Here is a 5,523-nt window from a genome sequence, read left to right as displayed (position 1 = left end):
GTGGGTGTATCGTGGCTCTGCTACTACTTGCTGGGTGGCCCCGTGATGTTTCTTTCCCCACTCTGGACCTCAGTTTCCCTATCTGTTCTGTGGAGATAAGATGCCTGCCTACATATTTGTGGACTGGGATGTGTGTGGGCCAGTTGCAGTGTTTCTTGGTGTGGTCCTGGGGCAGCGTGCACCACCCCATAGAGATTTCTGGGCCCCACCCTAGGCTCACAGGACCAGAATCTCTGGGAATGAAGCCTGGGAATCTGCATTTCCACAGGCATCTGGCTGATTCTGACATGAATTGAAAAGCACTAATAGTATATAGCAAGCTCTTTATAAAAGGTAAATTAATAGCTGCCTTTTATTAAACATAAATCTCACCTTCCCTTCCTCAGTTAAGGACACACACCGCAGTTGAAAATCACTGTGCCTTTCCAGATGCAGAATCTGACCTTTCCAATAAGATTCTGTTAACTGTTGCTTTCTGTAGTTTGTATTCCAAAACAAGGGGAATATCTTTCCATTTTTTCAATATAAATGTTTAAGTTGGATATGCTTTTTCAAACTGGACACACACTCACACAGTTTAGGATTTCAGCTATGGCTTCCTCTCAAATTATTAGCCCCTTTCTGCCAGGGAGCAGTTTTTCCCAGACAAGACCCTGGACAGAGGCTGGTGGGGCCCCCTCCTCATCGGAATCACTAGATCATGACTGCCTCTTAGAGGTAGCTTTTTCTGCTTAAGTGTCAGCCCATGGGCTGGGATGTGACCCCCAAAGTTGCAGCAGAAGCTTCCACCCAACCTGGGCACTCCCTGCCATCTATGTGGAAAGGCCTGTCCCTTGTCTTCTGGGCCCAGCCGGCCTCACAGGCATTCAGCAGATTGGAAAGTCGAAGCATGTGCTGTGCTTGGCTGGGCTCTCCTGCGCCCCTTTTTGGGGTGAGGTGGAGTGCATCCAGCCCCCAGAATCCCTGCTGTTTATTCCCACCCCTCATGCCCACCGCCATACACACTCACAAGTACAAACACAGGCGCAGTCACCGGCACACACCACTCTGGACAGCACCATTTCCAGCCTCAGCGGGGCAGTTTCCTTACAGGGAAGTTAATGAGGCACTAAAGAAGGCTCAGGAGACAGGGGAACCTCTATCGAGAAGAGGCTCCTAGACCTGGTTCTGCCTCTGAATTGTTGGGGATCCTTGAAAAAGTTGCTTCCCCTCTTTGGCCTCAGTTTCCTCAGCTGAGAAATGGGAGGCCAGCCAAATGGTCTAAGGTTCTGGGAACCTCTAAGTCAGAGCCTGTAGCCGGTGCTAAGGATGAGGGAGATGGCCTCAGGGTCAGCCAAATGCCTGAGAGTCAGGACAGGCCCAAAGGTGAGCAACCTGAGCACATCAGGTGGGTTCAAAGCTGGTGCATGAGCCCCACAGCCTGCAGAGCAGCTCTGGACTTGGGAGCCCGCTCTCACCAGCCCAGTGGGACTTCAGAGATGTGGGGTCCAGCCTCTCCTACTATTGCAGGGCTGAGGGCTGGGAGCCACTGATTCTGACCCCACAGCTGCCTTAGACATGCCAGATGGGCTGGGGCAAGACACACCCCTCTCTATGAAATGAGCAGTCAGTTCAAATAGATACACTACAGAAGGGCTGTGGGATGGACCCAGCTGTAGCCTAGGGCTACAGACTGGCTTCCAGGGTACTCAAGCAGCTGGCCTTTGGGGTAGCAGCCCCGGGTACGAGAGGCAGGACTCAGAATCTAGGCCAAGCCTCCACAGGAATCCCCTCTGGAGAGCCCGGGCACTCTGCAGGAGGGGCAGCAGGCAGCAGGTGCACCAGGAGCATGTTTCACAAGGTGCCAAATACTGCATCTGCTCAGATAGGCAGCGAGTTGGAAAGTGGATGCAGTAGGCAGGGTGGCAGCTGCTCCCCACAGCCAGGAGTCCAGCCCAGCACCCACCTGAGTCCACCTCAGTCCTGCTCAATTGGGTTATCCGTGCTCTTGGCCATCTGGTCCCACCCACAGAGGGAGGGCTTTGGGGTGACCAGGTGAGCTGGCCCTTGTGGGAGGATGTAACTGACTCCTGAGACTGGAGATCCAGGCAGCCCCTCGCCAGGGTCCCAACCCCCACCTCTCCAGCCCCCCTCATTCCCTGATCTTCCCATCTGCTCCCCTGTGAAAGAGGCCGGGCAAGGATCAGACTACACCGGTTGAGGTCAAGAGATCTTTATTGGAGGAATCGAGCAGAGAAGGAAGAGAAGAGAGGAGAAGAGAAGAGAAGAGAAGAGAGGAGAAGAGAAGAGAAGGGCAGAGAGAGAGAGCTGCTGATGTGCTGGGTTTTATATCCCTTGGGCCTACGTGGGGTGGGCCCAAGGGAAGGTGGGAGATGCTTCTTTCTGATTGGCCCTCCTTTGGCGGGTTCAGACAGTGCCCGGTCAAGGAGGGGAGAAGAACCCGGAACCGGCGCCATTAAGGTACCCCTGTTACCTAACAGCCTGACCCAGCAGGTTCCTCTGCTCACTCTCTTTTCCTGCTCCCAGGCTCACCAGGTCACATGTCCTTCACTCTCCTCTGAGTCTCCCTCTTTCCAAGCCGCCTCCACTCTACTTGACACACTCTCCCTTAAGACACCAGAGTACACAAGCGCAAGTCCCTGCACCTCACCTTTACTCCCAGACATGGGAGGGAGATGACATGAAGACCCAAACGCCATTTGGCAAGAGATCTGGGGTATGCAGAGGGGCAGATCTGAGGCTGTGGAAGCTCCAGGGGCTCCCTGCAGGAGGCCGCGTGTAAGCTGGCTATTGAACGTGGCTCTGAGCTGAGACCTCTCCTTGAAGCTCCAGACCAGGAGCCAGCTGCTAGCTGGACCCCCATATTTGGTGCCTCAGAGGAACTTTGCACTCTGTAGGTCTAACTCTGAACCCAGCAAATCCCCCCATGTCGGCCCTGTCTCTTCATAGGGAAAGCACCACCTCAGACCCAGTTCTGCACCAAACCCACATTTGAGTCATGGGGCTCCTGCCCTGCACTGTGAGCACTCTGGATAAGCCAGTGCCGAGGGGGAAAGAGCTGTGAATGCCAAGCCAGAACATGAGCTTCAACTCCACCTCCAGCTCTGAGAGCTGTGGGTAGGGAAGGGCCCTAGTCCAGTTTGCTGTAGAAAGACCAGTGTGCCACTGTATGGCACATGGATGGCAGGGGCAGAGTGCAGGTGGAGAGAATAGAAGGTGGGCAGGGCGGGGGAGGCAGGCACCTGGCTGTAGCCGTGGAGATGGGAGGACACACAGGACTTGGTGGCTACTTGGATGAACCAAGGGAGGAGTCTGGAAGAGACACGCAGTTTTGTATCAGATGTGTAGAGCATGGGATGCTGTTCATTGATCGAGGGAGGAGGAGGAGGAAGAGGTATGGCATGGGGAGGAGGTAGCTGAGCTCTGTCATGAATGTCATTTGAAGTCTCCAGGGAAAGCCAGGCCCGCCAGTGCCTTCACTGCTTCAGCCAGCTCTCAGGGTGTCTGTGCTCCCTGGCCCTCTCAGCTCCCACTTCATAGCTGTCAGCTGCAGTGGGGGACAGCTGCACAACGGCCCAGCGTGTCTGTGTGTTTACCCAGGGGACTGCCGCGTGGCCCATGCCGAGCAGAAACTGATGGATGACCTTCTGAACAAAACCCGTTACAACAACCTGATCGGCCCAGCCGCCAGCTCCTCACGGCTCATCTCCATCGAGACGGAGCTCTTCCTGGCCCAGTGCATCAGCGTGGTAGGTGCAGAGGGTACCTGTGGCTCAGGCTCAGGCTCAGAGGCAGCTCATGCCCAAGCCCCAAGCAGTCAATGTCCAGAGGAATGAAATGACTAGAGTTGACTTAGACTCACCAGTACACGGTGGGGAGGCTGGAGGAGTGTCCATGAGGTTTATAGGTGACCAATATTTACTGAGGTCATGGTTTTGTTAACAAAGAAGAAATGAGGGTGGGAGCGGGATCACCACTGGCTAGGCAGCCAATGGGCCTGCAGAGACTCTGCTCAGCTGTCTCCAGCATGACCCTGAGCTTCTCCTCCTCATCCTCCCAGCCCCACCCTACTTTTCTCCCCCAGCTTGCTCAACAGGTGACCTTACAGGCTCCCTACTCTTTGGGGGGAATAAGAACCAGACTGGGGAACTGACGGGTACAGAGGCCCAGGTGTAGGCGCAGGACCACAGGCAGTGCAGCGTCTACTGAGCCAGGTGGGTGAGGGTCTGGAGGGTGGGCATGGCTGCTGCAGGCATGGAAAGGAGGCGCAGATGGCAGCACTCCCAGGGCCCATTGTCAGGGTCTCCACATGTGGATGTGTGCAGAGGTGGGGGTGCTGAGGGAGGAGGGGCAGGGAATTTCTCATCTTCTCTCTACTGCCTCTGAGTTGGAGATGTCAGAGGGAGCCATGGCCCACTGTAAAGTAACACAATGTCCCCACCCACAGGGTTAGAACCCCTGCCCTGGAAGCAGCTCTGAGGGGAACAGTCACAGGTGGAGAGTGCAGGGCGCTGTGTCTAGCCGGGGGAAGGAGGTCACCAAGGGGGTTGACCCTCCTCTGGCCAGGTGGCTGCCACCTTGGAGATGTCAGAGGGAGCCATGGCCCACTGACAAGCTCCTCTGCCTTTAGTGAAAGTTGAAAACCTTCATCTGTCCTTGGAGTGCTTGGAGCGCCACTGCACTCCAGCCTGGGCGACAGAGTGAGACTCCGTCTCAAAAACTAAATAAATAAATAAAAATAAAAATAAAAATAAATAAAAATTAAAATAAATAAATTTTTTTTTTCAGGTTTGTGCTGAGACTATATTCTAAACAGTCACGTGGCGGCTTACTCTTCTCCAGGCCTTGCTGCCGGCTTTTACATGTTTATTGTCTTTGCCTTCTTGTCATCTGCTCGGTAGATGGCAGCTTCCAGGTGCTCCTAAGGAGCCAAGAAAGAGAGTGAGAAGGCACGGAGTTTGCCAGGTCATCCCCCGTGGGGCCCTGCCCTCATGAACTCCCTCAACCGGGTCTCCTGCAACTATTGGTGGGCCATCTTGGCCACCGCTTCGCCCTGAGCTTCCTGCTGCTGCAGCTGGGCAGTGCCTCCTTCTCAGAGGCCAGCTGCTGATAGGTGGCCACGTACTGCTGCAGGTGACCCAGGTAATGGTCTCACTGCTGCTGCTGCAGACTCTCAGCCTCTTGGCTCTTCAGCTCCACCTGCAGGATAGGCGTCAGGGTAGGTAGTGGCTGGCTTCCAGATTCTGGGCCCATAAACAGGGTAGCGAGGGCACTGCGGGGCTCTGTCACCTGCCCAGGCCCCTGGCCCTGGCCCCTTCCTCCAGGCCTAAGTGACTGCCTCCCTTGCCTAGAGGCCCATGCCTCCCTCCCCAGCCTCAAATCTCACACCCTTCTTCCCACCATTTAAACTGTAGGCCACAGACTGGTGGAAAAGCAGAGGGAGCCAACCACCATCTGCTAAGTTGTGGTGAGGTCGTTCTGTATGATCTCCAGGGTTTGCACGCACCTTCGCCTGCTCCCCCC

General features: G+C 55.2%; 1 long non-coding RNA gene and 1 pseudogene across 1 annotated transcript; both read left to right on the top strand.

The window, feature by feature from the left end:
- The first annotated feature begins 1,896 nt into the window (after positions 1 to 1,896).
- Positions 1,897 to 2,782, top strand: LOC116465327 (uncharacterized; annotated as a pseudogene).
- Positions 2,783 to 3,543: 761 nt separating this feature from the next.
- LOC131382764 (uncharacterized) lies at positions 3,544 to 4,856 on the top strand. Its single transcript, XR_009212357.1, has 3 exons — positions 3,544 to 3,749; positions 4,061 to 4,214; positions 4,789 to 4,856. It is a non-coding gene; the product is annotated as an uncharacterized LOC131382764 (long non-coding RNA).
- The last annotated feature ends 667 nt before the right edge of the window (positions 4,857 to 5,523 follow it).

Source organism: Hylobates moloch, unplaced genomic scaffold (assembly GCF_009828535.3).
Source record: "Hylobates moloch isolate HMO894 unplaced genomic scaffold, HMol_V3 SCAFFOLD_4451, whole genome shotgun sequence".
In the NCBI taxonomy this organism is placed as follows: domain Eukaryota; kingdom Metazoa; phylum Chordata; class Mammalia; order Primates; family Hylobatidae; genus Hylobates; species Hylobates moloch.
Note: the sequence above shows the minus strand (reverse complement) of the source record. Positions and strands in the feature narration are given on the sequence as shown.